The sequence below is a fragment of the Hetaerina americana genome, unplaced genomic scaffold (assembly GCF_022747635.1).
Source record: "Hetaerina americana unplaced genomic scaffold, ioHetAmer1.1.p SCAF_981, whole genome shotgun sequence".
In the NCBI taxonomy this organism is placed as follows: domain Eukaryota; kingdom Metazoa; phylum Arthropoda; class Insecta; order Odonata; family Calopterygidae; genus Hetaerina; species Hetaerina americana.
Window position 1 is genome coordinate 25,929 of NW_027287629.1, and position 19,124 is coordinate 45,052.

The window sequence follows — 19,124 nt, forward strand, 5'->3', positions numbered from 1 at the left end:
AAGGGAGCCCTTTTCTGCAATATTTACATGTGTAGGGACGACCCCGGAGCACTTGGGGCGGAGGGCGCAGGATTGGCGTAGGCGCCGCGGGGTGGCATTGGTCGGGGAGAATTCGCGTAGGGTCCTGCGGGGGTGTTTCCGAAGGCTTCCTTGTTTTCCTGCAGCAAGAAAAGTTTTGGGGGGGCGCGGGGGGCAGGAGGGCCGGAGCAATTGCGTCCCCGGAGTCCGGAGGCGAGACAGTAAATTGCAACGCGGAGTCCTTCGCTAGGTCGTGCCATCTCTGTGAGCGACACACGAGACGTATTGCAAGCTCTCTCCCCGCTTCCCGGGAAAGGTCGGGCGCAATTTTCAAACATTCCGAAAATGGAGGGGGGCATCCAGGGCGGTAATAAAGGGCCCTTTTCGCCAGTATTCAGTGGTCGACAGTTTTTCGAAAAACGGGCTTCCTCTTCACTTCACTTCCTGTGTGGTAGAGATTTAAAATCGTGTGCTGTTCACTTACTTTGCATTAATCGTCATTAGTAAAAATACGCTTTCCTTATAAATAAATAAATACATAAATTAGGGTTTCTTCAAATATAAACAAATTAGGGTTTTCTTCAAATCGGAGAATAGGAATCGAAAAGGCTGTAAAAAAGTGGCGCTTTCAATTGCACAAGATGGAAAACCAGATTTCTCCATTGTTTATATTTTCCATTTTCTCGAAAAATATCGCGAAAATGGGCATCGATTTCCGCGAAATTCGCAAAAAATTTCTGAAAATTTTTTTGCAAACATTTTTCCAATTTTTCCCGAGTGCTCGCGATCGGTCGTTTCCTCCGATGTATTGAGTTTCTTTTCCGTTCAATTTTTTTTCATCAAACACACACTCCTTTTACAAGAATTATCTTCGCATAAATTCTGTGGAAAGATTGGTGTTCAAAAACTAAGGTAAAAGAGTGGAACTCACCTATTTCCGCGAGTCGATTCGCGTCGGGTCGTCTTGAATGACGCTCCTTGCCGGGAGCGCGCGCGCGCCATCTCTTCGGGGGGGAGGTAAACAGCTGGAAGGAAGGGGCGTCACACGCCAAAGTTTGAAACGTGATCCGGCGCCTCTCTTCAACAGTTGTCGTCGTCTCCAATGATGGAATACTGAGGAGACAAGACGTTGTTGTTGTTGACGTTGCATTGAAAGCAGAAAAAATAATTGCATTATTTTCACAAAATTGTATTTATTGTTACACTTACACTTTAAAGTGACGACGACTCTCTTCAGATGGGATTTTTTTTCTTCCCAAGTTTCTCTCCTTTTAATAATTCATTCCTTTTAATACTTCGTTGTGCTGCTTCAATTTGGATTACATTACTTTTGCTCCGCTCGCATGGAATAAAATCGCTTCTCTCCGCGAAAATGCAATTTCGCGAATATTTTTCCAGCCGGATCGCCTGAAATTTGCAAGTGCGAAAATAAATAATTTTCGCGGATCAATTTAAGCTTCAATCTGTTCTCATCAGCTTTTAAGTGGACCTTTTTAATGATGGGCCGATCCCGACGGTACTGCAATGCCGGGCCAACCCGCGGCAGGGATGGAGTAAACTCCGGGTACCCCGCCAATGTCCAAAAATCAGATTAATATTCTGGTCCCGCAATGCGGGACGTATCAGATATTAAGCTGATAAGAACAGATTTAAAATGTTTATTTGAAAATTCTTTCATACAGAGTTTTAAGCAACTTATAATTAATATATAATTTATACATGACCGGCTCCCTCCAAATGAGGGAGCCGGGGAACAAGTCTTTTTGCCCCTTTATTTTGGGGAAATATTATAATAATATAGGCTTCTCGCACGAGTGTTTTTTTATAAAATGTTTTATATGTTTAAGTCTCTCACGGGGAGGGTTTACACTTTTGGGGGGGGCCGTTTATACACCACGGCGTGGCCATTCATACACTATGGCTCATAGAGTAAATAAAAGAGAAAGGGGACAGAGAAAGGTTTTACAATGAAGAAGTATGGAAAGAGGGAGGAAATGATTTTACACGACTTCACTTTTGTCCTTTCCTTTTCAGCCTCCGGAGCCGTCTTCATACTGTCTATGTCCCGTGATGTGTTCGACGTAGCAGTCCCGGGTCCAGCGGATGACGTCGCTGACCATCAGTCGCCGCATGGTGGTGCAGAATCGTCGAGGTAGGCCCAGGGACTTCAGGACGGGGTCGTTCTGCGAGTCCCACGTCCCCAGGCTTCCCACGACGATGGCGGCGACCGATGACCGGTATCCCTGCTGGCGGATGGTCTCTGCCAGGGCGGCGTACTTCTCCTCCTTCGCGGTCCTGGCTGCCAGCAGAGCTCCCTCGTTGTTCTCGAACGGTACTGCTACGTCGATCAATGTCACAGTCTTGTCGGCCTGGTTAGTTATAACCAGGTCTGGTCTAAGAGTCGAGTCAGTGCCAGGTACTTGTTTGTTGACTCTGATTTCATCGTCACCTTTTCCCCGGCGTCCAATCAGAGCCCTGTGTAGTCGGTCTTGGACAGCATTATGTCTATGCTGCCACGTCCTTGAGTGCATCGTGCAGTGATTAACGACGTGGGGCAGGGTCTCCTCCGCGTAGCCACATCGCCGACACCGCTTGTCCCCGTTGGTTTCCCAACGGCGACAGGCATTGAGCGGGAGCAGATCGAGCCGAGCCCTAAAGATGAACCTCCAATCACAAAACCTGGTGTATCTCCCTCCTGCCAGGAAGTGATTGGAGGCTTCAGATTTCGCCGAGGCACGAATGACTTTCCCTTGATCGGGCTTGGCGCTTACCTTGTTCAGGTAGTAGCGCCGCACCGCGATCTTCAGGGCACCCGTCAGTTGCCTTACGGCCTTCGGAGGAACCCTGATGAAGGGGGGGCGGTCTTCAGCCCCGTCATTCATGTCCCGGAACGAAATCTGCATCTCCCTTAGCTCGTCCGACCATCTCCAGCTCAAGCCTATGCGCGCGGCGATACGGCGTGACGCGGAGCGAACCTGCGTGAAGAGGGAACTGAAGTCGCCGCTTTCCCTTCCAAAGTCATCCCGCAGACTACCACTAAGGTACTCTGCGAGATCACCGGTGGTTGGCGGTCTCCTCAGCTTCCTCCGCACTACCTCCTTCAGGCGACCCCAGGCGAGCACTCTCACGTTGGGGTCACGGGAATGGAGGAGTCGATATCCCTGCACGATGGTCAATATGTCAGTCAAGTCGGAAAGAGGGAGAAGACCTGCGCCGCCGTGTTGATGGCCAATGAAGACCATCTCAGGCGATGCCCTTTTGGGCAAATGGAGCCAGCCCTTTGCGCAGGCCTTCAGCCTCTTGTCGATGTCGGTCAAGTTTTTCTTTTTAACATTACCAGCCCGCAAGATGAATTCCAGCCTGGGCAGAAGGAAGATGTTGGTCGCGGCGATCTTCTGCCACGGGGCGAGGAGTGACTCGTCGATCTTCTTGACGTCCTCGCCCAAGCGCACCAGGTCCTCCTCGGGGGTCTGGTCCACGTGGAACCCGAACGGGACCCCGAGGTACCGGTACGCTTCGCCGTCCTTCAGGCTGGAAATGGCCGCCCCCTGGATGGTGAGTTGGGACGGCTGCACGGGCTGGTTTGCTGCAAAGTTGAGGTCCAGCGTTGCGCACTTGCTTGGCTTGAACTGTAGACCTGCAGCGGTCGCCTCTTCTCCCGCGATGTTCAGCAGGCGCTGCAGGTGCTCCTGGTCCCGGGCCACCAGCACCAAGTCGTCCGCGTAGGCCAGGATGGCGATGTTTTGCCCCTGGACGACGACTCCGGACTTGCCTGCCTCACCAGCGACCGCCCGTATCACCGGCTCCATTCCCAAGTTGAAAATGGTCGGTGATAACGGGCACCCCTGCTTGACACCGGCGCAGATGTCGATGACGCCGGTGTCGCCGCTGGTCGTCTTCACGACCGTGGAGCCCTTCTGCAACTCCTCCACGGTCCTCCTCATCTCCTCAGGCAAGTCCATCCTCCTCAGGGTGTTCTGGAGGTGTTGGTGCGGGATGGACCCGAACGCGTTCCGTAGGTCAAGCCAAGCCAGTGCGATTCGGGAACGTCTGCGTCTCATTTCGTCAACAGCTGCCTGAAGGGTGAAATTGTGCTCGTGGCACCCCTCGAACTCCCGGAAGCCCTTTTGAGCCGGGTGCATCTTCTTCCCGCTGACCGCCCAAGATAGTATGCGGTCAGCAAGCACCCCGGCGTACAGCTTGGCGATGGTGTTGCCAAGCGCTATGGGCCTCCAGTTGCCGATGTCCTGGCGGTCCCCCCCTTTGTGCAGGAGGACAGTCCGAGAGGTCTTCCACGCGGCCGGTGTCCTGGCCTCCTTCAGGCATCTGTTGAAGATAAAAGAGAGAATTCGTCCATGTCTATCGACCGCCCTCAGGTCGCCGTAGGTGAGGCCATCGGGGCCCGGGGCGGTGTTCTTGGTTCTAGACATGCGTCTCGTCACTTCCTCAGGAGTGATCCTTTCGAGGAGCAGTTTCTTCTCGGTCTCCGTCGTGCGACGGTAGACCGAGTCGTCACCCTCGTCCTCCAAGCCCCCCATCCCGACATTCCCGTAGACTTGGCGGAAATGCTTTTCCACCTCCTCCGCGGGAATGTCGCAATAGGGTGACTTATCGGACAGGATGCTCTCCACTGCCCTCCTGGGATGACTCCTGAAGAGTTTCTGTATGTCCGACGCCTTTTTCGCGTCGTAGTCAGCTACTTGTCTGCGTCTTGGTGGTTGTCTGTGCACGACGTTTCGTGGCCGAGGAGCTTCCCCTCCGTCCGCAGGTTTCGCCTCCCTCTTCCTCTCCGCCTGGGTGGTGGCCACCAGATCCTGCACCACGACCTCGAACTCCTCCCATGACTGGCCGGATGTGCTGGCCAGTCGGTCGAGCCACAGCTTCTCCTTCTGCTGTATCGGTGGCTCGACCTGTCGTGGTGCTCCTTCTGCTGCGTCTGGAGCTGGCGGCGGCGATGTTGCTGCGTCCACAGGCGGCGGTGACCCGGTGTCGTTAAGGTCACCGACTTCAGGAGGCTGCCCCGGCGCCAGGTCTTCGGCCGGAGCGTCTGCTGCTGCGTCTGGATCGGAGGGTTGCGCCTCGGTCACGTTGGGCGGCGTCGTGCATCTAACTGTCTCCTCGATTGCCTCCTGAAGGGGGGCAATCAAGGGGGGAGGTCTCTTGTGGGTCACCATGTGGTTCGCAAGCCCGCGACGGGTAGCGCATGCGAAATCGCATGCCCCGCACCGATGCGAGAGTGCAACACGTCCGTCCGCAGCCTTACGTATCCCCCCTTTGAGGCAGGGATGAGTGGACGGCTTGCGGCCGATAGTCCCACCGCAGATGGAGCAGGCGTTCACCGACGTGAGTCGGTGGCCGTGCTGCTCCATCAGGTGCCGGACGAGACTTCTCCGCATCGCCGTCCACTCCGTAGCGCGGAAGGACATGCTGCATCCCACCTCGGTGCAGGTTAACGTGTCCGCCACGGGAAAGTAAACCACAAGTTGATTGTCGATTCTCCTGGCCGACACCGCGGTGCCGGTCAGGAGAAGCGCCGGGACCCTGTCAGTCGTTTGGGGGGCGGGGGCAGTCGGGGGAATCGGGGGGGGAGAATCCAGCGCCGGACGTCTGGACGAAGAAGAATCCGGAGGCGTCGTGAAGTCGTCGAGGGAGAGAGGGGAAGAAGAACGGGACTTGGGGGGAGAATAGGTGACGTCCGAGAGCGGGGAGAAGGTCTCAAGGGAAGGCTTTCGGACGCCGGATGGAGAAGAAGAAGAAGAAGAAACGGGGGAGCCATAGTGTATGATTTTCCGCGGGCGACGCGTCCTACGCGCCGAAGCGCTTTCGGACGCGCCGTCCGGTGGTGTATGGGGAGGGGAGGAGTCGGGCTCTGACGCCTCGACTTTCCTCCTCCGCGGAGTGCGAGAGGAGGAGGGGGGGGCGGAGGAACTAGCACGCGATGGTGCTTTTCTAACGGCCCCCGCCCCCCCGTTTTTACGGGGAGGACGTGGGGGCATGGGAGGGCGTTAAGTCATGGCACAAACGGGGCCTGGCGGACGATATTCCACGGCCTGAAGGACCGTGGTACGTTGTTTTGAAAATTGTCCTTTTAAGGACACAAAAAAATTCAAAAGATATAAATGCTGAAGGCCAAGGGGGGCGACGGAGGGCTTTTCCGCGGTCTGAGGGACTGCGGAACGAAAATTTTCAAAAATACAAATTTAAATTAAGCGCGTGGCGTCCACCTGAATGAAGTCCAGGCGGCCGCCGAGGGATGGCGCTGAAGGCGCTCAACCCGCTTCTCGGCCCGTATGGGTGGGATCGGGAGGAAATTTGAATTTACCGGGGTTTTGAAATGACGGTTTTGTGGAAAGATGAAGTCTTCCACAAATACCGGACGGGGGGGAGGGGGTCAATCGAACCGATCGGGCGTGAAGCGCGCCGAACGGTCGCTTGACCGGCGTCGCGGCCGAAAAGGAAACCGCGCGCCGTTCAAATCACCCGCTCTGCGCCGATCCGTACGGGATCGACGGAGGGTGCTCCCGGGGGCCCTGAGGGGGTCCGGGGGCCTCGGTGCTCAAGCTACCGGTCCGGAGGGGACCTGGCAGTGCACCGGGGGCCGGGGAACGTCCGGTGCTCAGCCTACCGGTCCTGAAGGGACCCGGCGGTGCACCGGGGGCGGGGGCCTGCGCCGGGCCTTAGGGGCCCGGCGTCGAGCCCGGGGAGGTTATCACCCCAAGTGGGCGTGGGGAACGGTCCGTGAGCGACCGGGGAGCCCTGAGGGGGCGGTGGGTCCCACGGTCCGCCTTGAAGAGGCAATGGACCGTGGGGCCATCGGGGGTCGAAAGAGGGGCTACTGGGCAGAGCAGGCGCCTAGTGTCCTGTTGCCCCTTCCCTCTGGGAGTGTCCCGGGGGGCTTACCGTTGGTCGGGGCCCGTCCGGGATTCCTCAGAGAGGCTAGAAAGGTCCAAAAGCGGTAGATCTGTTCATTTAAAAATTTGAATTTGGCGGGCGAAAAAGAAGAAAGTTAAGGGATTAAGCTGATAAGAACAGATACTACACTTTGATCTTAGCCATAAGGCCGAGAAGCGATAAGGGAGCCCTTTTCTGCAATATTTACATGTGTAGGGACGACCCCGGAGCACTTGGGGCGGAGGGCGCAGGATTGGCGTAGGCGCCGCGGGGTGGCATTGGTCGGGGAGAATTCGCGTAGGGTCCTGCGGGGGTGTTTCCGAAGGCTTCCTTGTTTTCCTGCAGCAAGAAAAGTTTTGGGGGGGCGCGGGGGGCAGGAGGGCCGGAGCAATTGCGTCCCCGGAGTCCGGAGGCGAGACAGTAAATTGCAACGCGGAGTCCTTCGCTAGGTCGTGCCATCTCTGTGAGCGACACACGAGACGTATTGCAAGCTCTCTCCCGCTTCCCGGGAAAGGTCGGGCGCAATTTTCAAACATTCCGAAAATGGAGGGGGGCATCCAGGGCGGTAATAAAGGGCCCTTTTCGCCAGTATTCAGTGGTCGACAGTTTTTCGAAAAACGGGCTTCCTCTTCACTTCACTTCCTGTGTGGTAGAGATTTAAAATCGTGTGCTGTTCACTTACTTTGCATTAATCGTCATTAGTAAAAATACGCTTTCCTTATAAATAAATAAATACATAAATTAGGGTTTCTTCAAATATAAACAAATTAGGGTTTTCTTCAAATCGGAGAATAGGAATCGAAAAGGCTGTAAAAAAGTGGCGCTTTCAATTGCACAAGATGGAAAACCAGATTTCTCCATTGTTTATATTTTCCATTTTCTCGAAAAATATCGCGAAAATGGGCATCGATTTCCGCGAAATTCGCAAAAAATTTCTGAAAATTTTTTTGCAAACATTTTTCCAATTTTTCCCGAGTGCTCGCGATCGGTCGTTTCCTCCGATGTATTGAGTTTCTTTTCCGTTCAATTTTTTTTCATCAAACACACACTCCTTTTACAAGAATTATCTTCGCATAAATTCTGTGGAAAGATTGGTGTTCAAAAACTAAGGTAAAAGAGTGGAACTCACCTATTTCCGCGAGTCGATTCGCGTCGGGTCGTCTTGAATGACGCTCCTTGCCGGGAGCGCGCGCGCGCCATCTCTTCGGGGGGGAGGTAAACAGCTGGAAGGAAGGGGCGTCACACGCCAAAGTTTGAAACGTGATCCGGCGCCTCTCTTCAACAGTTGTCGTCGTCTCCAATGATGGAATACTGAGGAGACAAGACGTTGTTGTTGTTGACGTTGCATTGAAAGCAGAAAAAATAATTGCATTATTTTCACAAAATTGTATTTATTGTTACACTTACACTTTAAAGTGACGACGACTCTCTTCAGATGGGATTTTTTTTCTTCCCAAGTTTCTCTCCTTTTAATAATTCATTCCTTTTAATACTTCGTTGTGCTGCTTCAATTTGGATTACATTACTTTTGCTCCGCTCGCATGGAATAAAATCGCTTCTCTCCGCGAAAATGCAATTTCGCGAATATTTTTCCAGCCGGATCGCCTGAAATTTGCAAGTGCGAAAATAAATAATTTTCGCGGATCAATTTAAGCTTCAATCTGTTCTCATCAGCTTTTAAGTGGACCTTTTTAATGATGGGCCGATCCCGACGGTACTGCAATGCCGGGCCAACCCGCGGCAGGGATGGAGTAAACTCCGGGTACCCCGCCAATGTCCAAAAATCAGATTAATATTCTGGTCCCGCAATGCGGGACGTATCAGATATTAAGCTGATAAGAACAGATAAAAATGTTTATTTAAAATTCTTTAAATACAGAGTTTAAAATATTCAATTAGCAACTTACATATGTATATTTGATACAAGTCCGGCTCCCTCCAAGTGAGGGAGCCGGGGAACAAGTCTTTGCCCTTTTTTTTTCAGGGAATGTTTATATAGTTATACTGCTTCTCACACATTTGTTTTTTTTTTTATATAGTACAGGTAATATGTTCACATTTTGGGGGGTTTCACTTTAGGGGGGGGTGACACTTGGGGAGCCGTTTATAAACTACGGCATTTTGTCCATTTATACACTATGGCTCATAAAAGAAAGGGGACAGAAAAAGGTTTTACAAAAGAAGAAGTACGGAAAAAGGGAAAAAAAGGGAAAATGATTTTAATACGACTTCACTTTTGTCTTTATTTCAGCCTCCGGAGCCGTCCTCGTATTGTCGGTGACCCGTGATGTGCTCGACGTAGCAGTCCCGCGACCATCGGATGACGTCGCTCACCATTAGCCGCCGCATGGTGTTGCAGTATCGTCGAGGTAGGCCCAGGGATTTCAGGACGGGATCGTTCTTCGGGTCCCAAGTCCCCAGGCTTCCCACGACGATGGCGGCGACCGATGTTCTGCTTCCCTGCTGGCGGATGGTCTCTGCCAGGGCGGCATACTTCTCCTCCTTTGCGGTCCTGGCTGCCAGCAGTGCGTCGTCCGTATTCTCGAATGGGACCGCTACGTCGATCAGAGTCACAGTCTTGTCGGCCTGGTTAGTTATAACCAGGTCTGGTCTAAGAGTCGAGTCGGTGCCAGGTACTTGTTTGTTGACTCTGATTTCATCGTCACCTTTTCCCCGGCGTCCAATCAGAGCCTTGTAGAGTCGGTCTTGGACAGCGTTATGTCTACGCTGCCACGTCCTTGAATGCATTGTACAGTGGTTAATGACATGGGGCAGGGTCTCTTCCGCGTAGCCGCATCGCCGACACCGCTTGTCCCCGTTGGTTTCCCAACGGCGACAGGCATTGAGTGGGAGCAGGTCGAGCCGAGCCCTAAAGATGAACCTCCAATCACAAAACCTGGTGTACCTCCCTCCTGCCAGGAAGTGATTGGAGGCTTCAGACTTCGCCGAGGCACGAATGACTTTACCTTGGTCGGGCTTGGCGCTTACCTTGTTCAGGTAGTAGCGCCGCACCGCGACCTTCAGGGCACCCGTCAGTTGCCTCACGGCCTTCGGGGGAACCCTGATGAAAGGTGGTCGATCTTCTGAACCGTCATTCATGTCGCGGAACGAAATCTGCATCTCCTTTAGCTCGTCCGACCATCTCCAACTCAATCCAATGCGCGCGGCGATACGGCGTGACGCGGAACGAACCTGCGTGAAGAGGGAGCTGAAGTCACCGCTTTCCCTTCCAAAGTCATCCCGCAGACTACCGCTAAGGTACTCTGCGAGATCACCGGTGGTTGGCGGCCTCCTCAGCTTCCTCCGCACTACCTCCTTCAGGCGACCCCAGGCGAGCACTCTCACGTTGGGGTCACGGGAATGGAGGAGTCTATAACCCTGTACAATGGTCAAGATGTCGGTCAAGTCAGAAAGAGGGAGAAGACCTGCGCCGCCATGTTGATGGCCAATGAAGACCATCTCAGGCGATGCCCTTTTGGGCAAATGGAGCCAGCCCTTTGCGCAGGCCTTCAGCTTCTTGTCAATGTCAGTCAGATATTTTTTCTTTACGTTACCAGCCCGCAAGATGAACTCCAGTCTGGGCAGCAGGAAGATGTTGGTGGCGGCGATCTTCTGCCACGGGGCGAGGAGAGACTCGTCGATCTTGCTGACGTCCTCGCCCAAGCGCACCAGGTCCTCCTCGGGCGTCTGGTCCACGTGGAAACCGAAGGGGACCCCGAGGTACCGGTACGCCTCGCCGTCCTTCAGACTGGAGATGGCCGATCCCTGGATGGTTAGCTGGGACGGCTGCACGGGCTGGTTCGTAGAGAAATTTAGGTCCAGCGTGGCGCACTTGCTTGGCTTGAATTCTAATCCTGCTGCTGTTGCCTTCTCTCCTGCGATGGTCAGCAGGCGCTGCAGGTGCTCCTCGTCTCGGGCCACCAGCACCAAGTCGTCGGCGTATGCCAGGATGGCGATGTCCTGCCCCTGGACGACGACTCCGGACTTGCCTGCTTCTCCAGCGACCGCCCGTATCACCGGCTCCATCCCCAGATTGAAGATGGTCGGCGATAACGGGCACCCCTGCTTGACACCGGCGCAGATGTCAATGACGCCGGTGTCGCCGCTGGACGTCTTCACTACCGTGGAGCCCTTCTGCAGCTCCTCCACGGTCCTCCTCATCTCCTCAGGCAAGTCCATCCTCCTTAAGGTCTTCTGGAGGTGCTGGTGCGGAATGGACCCGAACGCGTTTCGAAGGTCAAGCCAAGCCAGTGCGATGTGGGAGTGTCTGCGTCTTGCCTCGTCGACAGCTGTCTGAAGGGTGAAATTGTGCTCGTGGCACCCCTCGAACTCCCGGAAGCCCTTTTGAGCCGGGTGCATCTTCTTCCCGCTGACCGCCCAGGATAGTATGCGGTCAGCCAGCACCCCGGCGTATAGCTTGGCGATGGTATTGCCAAGCGCAATGGGCCTCCAGTTGCCGATGTCCCGGCGGTCCCCCCCTTTGTGCAGGAGGACGGTTCGAGAGGTCTTCCACGAGGCCGGTGTTCTGGCCTCCTTCAGGCACCTGTCAAAGATTGCAGAAAGAATAAGTCCATGTCTATCGACCGCCCTCAGGTCGCCGTAGGTGAGGCCATCGGGGCCTGGAGCGGTGTTCTTCGTCCTAGACATGCGTCTCGTCACCTCTTCAGGAGTCACCCTTTCGAGGAGCAGTTTCTTCTCGGTCTCCGTTGTTCGACGGTAGACCGATTCATCATCCGTATCTTCGAAGCCCCCAATCCCGACATCCCCGTAGATTTGGCGGAAATGCTTTTCCACCTCCTCCGCGGGTATATCGCAATAGGGAGACTTCTCAGAAAGGATGCTTTCAACTGCCCTTCTGGGGTGGCTCCGGAAGAGTTTTTGTATGTCCGACGCCTTTTTGGCGTCGTAGTCCGGTACTTGTCTGCGTCTGGTCGGTGGTTTATGCGCAACGTTTCGCGGCCGAGGTGCTTCCTTTCCGTCTGCTTCCTTTGCCTCCTTTTTCCGCTCCGCCTGGATGCTGGCCACCAGTTCTTCTACCACGACCTCGAATTCTTCCCATGATTGGCCGGATGTATTGGCCAATCGGTCGAGCCACAGTTTCTCCTTCGGTCCTCCTGTGGGCCCGACAGGTCGTGGTGCTGCCAGATCTTCTGCTGCTTCTGCTGGTGGCGGATGTTCTTCATTTCCAGGCGGCGGTGACGGGATCTCAAAGTCACCGATCACGGGGGGCGGTTCCGGCTCCGGGTGTTCGGCCGGTTCAGCTGCTCTTGGTACGGAATTTTGCACCTCGGTCACGTTGGGCGGCGTTGCGCATCTAGCAGTCTCCTCGATTGCCTCCTGAAGGGGGACAATCGAGGGGGGAGGTCTTTTATGGGTCGACTTGTGGTTCGCTAATCCACGGCGGGTAGGACATGCAAAGGTGCATTGTTCGCACCGATACCGGAATGCCTCAGGTTCTTCCGCTTCCTTGCTGGTACCTCCCTTCAAGCAAGGGTGCGTGGATGGCTTGCGGCCGATAGTCTTGCCGCAGATGGAGCAGGCGTTGACGGATGTCAGTGTCAGGCCGTGCTGCTCCTTGAGGTGCCTCAGCAGGCTTCTCCTTGTCGCCGTCCACGCAGAAGCTCGGAATGACGTGGGGCATCCGGGCTCGGTGCAACCTAAGCTATCCGCCACGGGGAAGAAAACCACAAGTTGATTATCGACTCTCTTGGCCGACACCGTGGTGCCGGTCAGGAGACTCGTCGTGACCCTGTCAGTCGTCTGGGGGACGGGGGCTGTCTGGGGAGAGTCCTGGGAAGGAACCAGCGCTGGACGTCTGGCCGAGGATGAATCCGGGGGCGTCGTGAAGTCGTCGAGGGATGGGGAGGGAGGAGAGGAAGAGCGGGAGTGAGGGGGGGAATAGGTGACGTCAGAAAGGGGGGAAAAGGTCTCTAAGGGGATCTTTCGGACGCAAGAAGGAGAAGAAGAAGGAGAAGATACATTAGAATACACTGGTGAGCCATAGCGTACAAATGGACGGGGACGGCGCGTCCTTAGCGGCGAATCGCATTCGGGCGCGCCGCCGGGTGACCTAGGGGGGGCGGGGGGAGTAGTGGGGGAGCCGGGCGCTGATGCCTCGGCTCTCCTCCTTCGCAAAGTACGAGAGGAGGATGGGGGGGCGGAGGTTTTGGCACCCGGTGTTTCCGGGGCTTTTTTCGCGGCCCCCGCCCCCCCGTTTTTACGGGGGGGACGTGGGGGCATTGGGGGTTGTTAGCGCATGGGGAGGGGCCGGGGGGCACTCTTCCGCGGTCTTAAGGACCGTGGAAGAAGTTTAATTAAATCGTTAATTAAATCGTCCTTTTAAGGACGGGAAAAGGAAAAATTGTCCTTTTAAGGGCTATAAAAATTTCTAAGGACATTAACAATGGCCAAAAGGTAACAACGGGGGTACGGGGGGTCTTTTCCGCGGCCTGAAGGGCCGCGAAATAGAAAATTACAATTTTCAAACTTTTGAAATGCGCGGCGGCGTCCGCCTGGAGAAAGTTCAGGCGGCCGCCGAGGGTTGGCGCTGAGGGCGCACTACCACGCTTCTCGGCCCTTCTGGGCGGGACCGGGAGGAGATTTGAATGTTTTAGGGAGTTTTCCTGTCGCAACTGTGAAAGATGACGTCTTTCACCGAGTATTGCGATCAGGGGAGGAATGAGTGGTAATTCCGTCGGGCGTGAGGCGCGCCGAGCGTGAATTTACCAACGGGATGGCGGGAAAAGCGGAAAAACGGGTCTTGGCGAAGCGCGCGCCGTTTGAATCGCCCGCTCTGCGTCGGTCCTTACGGGACTCGACGGAGGGCGTCCCCTGGTGCCCTGAGGGGGCCGGGGAGGAGGGGGGAGAATTAAATTATTCACCACCGATCGGGCGTGACGCGCCCGCGGATCGGGGGAAGCGAGGGAAACCTGGTGCACACTACACCGGCCTGGAAGAGGCCTGGCGCTGCACCGGGGGTCGGGGGCGGCTTGGTGCTCAAACTACCGGTCCAGAAGGGACCCGGCAGTGCACCAGGGGACGGGGGAAACCCGGTGCTTAGGCTGCCGGTCCAGAAGGGATCCGGCAGTGCGCCCGGGGGAGGGGGGCTTTGATACGGCGTCGGATCTGAAGGATCCGGTGCCAGCCCGGGGGATATTCGCCCAGAAGGGGCGATTCGGATGATCCGTAGTGGATCCGGGGAGCCCAGAAGGGGCATTGGGTCCCACGGCCCGCCTTGAGGAGGCAATGGACCGTGGGGCCATTGGGGGAGGGGGGGGGAGAAAGAGGGGAAGTGAGCAGAGCAGGCGCCTAGTGTCCTGTTACCCCTTCTCTCTGAGAGTATCCCGGGGGGCTTACCACTGGTGGGGGCCCATCCGGGACTCTTCAGAGAGGCACGGAAACGAAAGTGTAGCTGTTCATGAAAAAGATCGGGAGGAAAATTTACGTTAAAAAATACAAATCAAAGGAAATTAAGCTGATAAGAACAGATACTACACTTTGATCTTAGCCATAAGGCCGAGAAGCGATAAGGGAGCCCTTTTCTGCAATATTTACATGTGTAGGGACGACCCCGGAGCACTTGGGGCGGAGGGCGCAGGATTGGCGTAGGCGCCGCGGGGTGGCATTGGTCGGGGAGAATTCGCGTAGGGTCCTGCGGGGGTGTTTCCGAAGGCTTCCTTGTTTTCCTGCAGCAAGAAAAGTTTTGGGGGGGCGCGGGGGGCAGGAGGGCCGGAGCAATTGCGTCCCCGGAGTCCGGAGGCGAGACAGTAAATTGCAACGCGGAGTCCTTCGCTAGGTCGTGCCATCTCTGTGAGCGACACACGAGACGTATTGCAAGCTCTCTCCCCGCTTCCCGGGAAAGGTCGGGCGCAATTTTCAAACATTCCGAAAATGGAGGGGGGCATCCAGGGCGGTAATAAAGGGCCCTTTTCGCCAGTATTCAGTGGTCGACAGTTTTTCGAAAAACGGGCTTCCTCTTCACTTCACTTCCTGTGTGGTAGAGATTTAAAATCGTGTGCTGTTCACTTACTTTGCATTAATCGTCATTAGTAAAAATACGCTTTCCTTATAAATAAATAAATACATAAATTAGGGTTTCTTCAAATATAAACAAATTAGGGTTTTCTTCAAATCGGAGAATAGGAATCGAAAAGGCTGTAAAAAAGTGGCGCTTTCAATTGCACAAGATGGAAAACCAGATTTCTCCATTGTTTATATTTTCCATTTTCTCGAAAAATATCGCGAAAATGGGCATCGATTTCCGCGAAATTCGCAAAAAATTTCTGAAAATTTTTTTGCAAACATTTTTCCAATTTTTCCCGAGTGCTCGCGATCGGTCGTTTCCTCCGATGTATTGAGTTTCTTTTCCGTTCAATTTTTTTTCATCAAACACACACTCCTTTTACAAGAATTATCTTCGCATAAATTCTGTGGAAAGATTGGTGTTCAAAAACTAAGGTAAAAGAGTGGAACTCACCTATTTCCGCGAGTCGATTCGCGTCGGGTCGTCTTGAATGACGCTCCTTGCCGGGAGCGCGCGCGCGCCATCTCTTCGGGGGGGAGGTAAACAGCTGGAAGGAAGGGGCGTCACACGCCAAAGTTTGAAACGTGATCCGGCGCCTCTCTTCAACAGTTGTCGTCGTCTCCAATGATGGAATACTGAGGAGACAAGACGTTGTTGTTGTTGACGTTGCATTGAAAGCAGAAAAAATAATTGCATTATTTTCACAAAATTGTATTTATTGTTACACTTACACTTTAAAGTGACGACGACTCTCTTCAGATGGGATTTTTTTTCTTCCCAAGTTTCTCTCCTTTTAATAATTCATTCCTTTTAATACTTCGTTGTGCTGCTTCAATTTGGATTACATTACTTTTGCTCCGCTCGCATGGAATAAAATCGCTTCTCTCCGCGAAAATGCAATTTCGCGAATATTTTTCCAGCCGGATCGCCTGAAATTTGCAAGTGCGAAAATAAATAATTTTCGCGGATCAATTTAAGCTTCAATCTGTTCTCATCAGCTTTTAAGTGGACCTTTTTAATGATGGGCCGATCCCGACGGTACTGCAATGCCGGGCCAACCCGCGGCAGGGATGGAGTAAACTCCGGGTACCCCGCCAATGTCCAAAAATCAGATTAATATTCTGGTCCCGCAATGCGGGACGTATCAGATATTAAGCTGATAAGAACAGATACTACACTTTGATCTTAGCCATAAGGCCGAGAAGCGATAAGGGAGCCCTTTTCTGCAATATTTACATGTGTAGGGACGACCCCGGAGCACTTGGGGCGGAGGGCGCAGGATTGGCGTAGGCGCCGCGGGGTGGCATTGGTCGGGGAGAATTCGCGTAGGGTCCTGCGGGGGTGTTTCCGAAGGCTTCCTTGTTTTCCTGCAGCAAGAAAAGTTTTGGGGGGGCGCGGGGGGCAGGAGGGCCGGAGCAATTGCGTCCCCGGAGTCCGGAGGCGAGACAGTAAATTGCAACGCGGAGTCCTTCGCTAGGTCGTGCCATCTCTGTGAGCGACACACGAGACGTATTGCAAGCTCTCTCCCCGCTTCCCGGGAAAGGTCGGGCGCAATTTTCAAACATTCCGAAAATGGAGGGGGGCATCCAGGGCGGTAATAAAGGGCCCTTTTCGCCAGTATTCAGTGGTCGACAGTTTTTCGAAAAACGGGCTTCCTCTTCACTTCACTTCCTGTGTGGTAGAGATTTAAAATCGTGTGCTGTTCACTTACTTTGCATTAATCGTCATTAGTAAAAATACGCTTTCCTTATAAATAAATAAATACATAAATTAGGGTTTCTTCAAATATAAACAAATTAGGGTTTTCTTCAAATCGGAGAATAGGAATCGAAAAGGCTGTAAAAAAGTGGCGCTTTCAATTGCACAAGATGGAAAACCAGATTTCTCCATTGTTTATATTTTCCATTTTCTCGAAAAATATCGCGAAAATGGGCATCGATTTCCGCGAAATTCGCAAAAAATTTCTGAAAATTTTTTTGCAAACATTTTTCCAATTTTTCCCGAGTGCTCGCGATCGGTCGTTTCCTCCGATGTATTGAGTTTCTTTTCCGTTCAATTTTTTTTCATCAAACACACACTCCTTTTACAAGAATTATCTTCGCATAAATTCTGTGGAAAGATTGGTGTTCAAAAACTAAGGTAAAAGAGTGGAACTCACCTATTTCCGCGAGTCGATTCGCGTCGGGTCGTCTTGAATGACGCTCCTTGCCGGGAGCGCGCGCGCGCCATCTCTTCGGGGGGGAGGTAAACAGCTGGAAGGAAGGGGCGTCACACGCCAAAGTTTGAAACGTGATCCGGCGCCTCTCTTCAACAGTTGTCGTCGTCTCCAATGATGGAATACTGAGGAGACAAGACGTTGTTGTTGTTGACGTTGCATTGAAAGCAGAAAAAATAATTGCATTATTTTCACAAAATTGTATTTATTGTTACACTTACACTTTAAAGTGACGACGACTCTCTTCAGATGGGATTTTTTTTCTTCCCAAGTTTCTCTCCTTTTAATAATTCATTCCTTTTAATACTTCGTTGTGCTGCTTCAATTTGGATTACATTACTTTTGCTCCGCTCGCATGGAATAAAATCGCTTCTCTCCGCGAAAATGCAATTTCGCGAATATTTTTCCAGCCGGATCGCCTGAAATTTGCAAGTGCGAAAATAAATAATTTTCGCGGATCAATTTAAGCTTCAATCTGTTCTCATCAGCTTTTAAGTGGACCTTTTTAATGATGGGCCGATCCCGACGGTACTGCAATGCCGGGCCAACCCGCGGCAGGGATGGAGTAAACTCCGGGTACCCCGCCAATGTCCAAAAATCAGATTAATATTCTGGTCCCGCAATGCGGGACGTATCAGATATTAAGCTGATAAGAACAGATACTACACTTTGATCTTAGCCATAAGGCCGAGAAGCGATAAGGGAGCCCTTTTCTGCAATATTTACATGTGTAGGGACGACCCCGGAGCACTTGGGGCGGAGGGCGCAGGATTGGCGTAGGCGCCGCGGGGTGGCATTGGTCGGGGAGAATTCGCGTAGGGTCCTGCGGGGGTGTTTCCGAAGGCTTCCTTGTTTTCCTGCAGCAAGAAAAGTTTTGGGGGGGCGCGGGGGGCAGGAGGGCCGGAGCAATTGCGTCCCCGGAGTCCGGAGGCGAGACAGTAAATTGCAACGCGGAGTCCTTCGCTAGGTCGTGCCATCTCTGTGAGCGACACACGAGACGTATTGCAAGCTCTCTCCCCGCTTCCCGGGAAAGGTCGGGCGCAATTTTCAAACATTCCGAAAATGGAGGGGGGCATCCAGGGCGGTAATAAAGGGCCCTTTTCGCCAGTATTCAGTGGTCGACAGTTTTTCGAAAAACGGGCTTCCTCTTCACTTCACTTCCTGTGTGGTAGAGATTTAAAATCGTGTGCTGTTCACTTACTTTGCATTAATCGTCATTAGTAAAAATACGCTTTCCTTATAAATAAATAAATACATAAATTAGGGTTTCTTCAAATATAAACAAATTAGGGTTTTCTTCAAATCGGAGAATAGGAATCGAAAAGGCTGTAAAAAAGTGGCGCTTTCAATTGCACAAGATGGAAAACCAGATTTCTCCATTGTTTATATTTTCCATTTTCTCGAAAAATATCGCGAAAATGGGCATCGATTTCCGCGAAATTCGCAAAAAATTTCTGAAAATTTTTTTGCAAACATTTTTCCAATTTTTCCCGAGTGCTCGCGATCGGTCGTTTCCTCCGATGTATTGAGTTTCTTTTCCGTTCAATTTTTTTTCATCAAACACACACTCCTTTTACAAGAATTATCTTCGCATAAATTCTGTGGAAAGATTGGTGTTCAAAAACTAAGGTAAAAGAGTGGAACTCACCTATTTCCGCGAGTCGATTCGCGTCGGGTCGTCTTGAATGACGCTCCTTGCCGGGAGCGCGCGCGCGCCATCTCTTCGGGGGGGAGGTAAACAGCTGGAAGGAAGGGGCGTCACACGCCAAAGTTTGAAACGTGATCCGGCGCCTCTCTTCAACAGTTGTCGTCGTCTCCAATGATGGAATACTGAGGAGACAAGACGTTGTTGTTGTTGACGTTGCATTGAAAGCAGAAAAAATAATTGCATTATTTTCACAAAATTGTATTTATTGTTACACTTACACTTTAAAGTGACGACGACTCTCTTCAGATGGGATTTTTTTTCTTCCCAAG

General features: G+C 52.7%; 4 non-coding genes and 2 pseudogenes across 4 annotated transcripts; all 6 read right to left on the reverse strand.

Annotated features, from left to right (window-relative positions):
* Positions 1–1,512: 1,512 nt before the first annotated feature.
* Positions 1,513–1,706, reverse strand: LOC139699938 (U2 spliceosomal RNA). The gene has a single exon (XR_011703641.1). It is a non-coding gene; the product is annotated as a U2 spliceosomal RNA (small nuclear RNA).
* Positions 1,707–6,968: 5,262 nt separating this feature from the next.
* Positions 6,969–7,090, reverse strand: LOC139699940 (U2 spliceosomal RNA; annotated as a pseudogene).
* A 1,511-nt stretch (positions 7,091–8,601) lies between these two features.
* Positions 8,602–8,790, reverse strand: LOC139699935 (U2 spliceosomal RNA). The gene has a single exon (XR_011703638.1). It is a non-coding gene; the product is annotated as a U2 spliceosomal RNA (small nuclear RNA).
* A 5,540-nt stretch (positions 8,791–14,330) lies between these two features.
* On the reverse strand, positions 14,331–14,436 carry LOC139699939 (U2 spliceosomal RNA; annotated as a pseudogene).
* Positions 14,437–15,948: 1,512 nt separating this feature from the next.
* On the reverse strand, positions 15,949–16,141 carry LOC139699933 (U2 spliceosomal RNA). The gene has a single exon (XR_011703636.1). It is a non-coding gene; the product is annotated as a U2 spliceosomal RNA (small nuclear RNA).
* Positions 16,142–17,653: 1,512 nt separating this feature from the next.
* Positions 17,654–17,846, reverse strand: LOC139699934 (U2 spliceosomal RNA). The gene has a single exon (XR_011703637.1). It is a non-coding gene; the product is annotated as a U2 spliceosomal RNA (small nuclear RNA).
* Between the last annotated feature and the right edge of the window lie 1,278 nt (positions 17,847–19,124).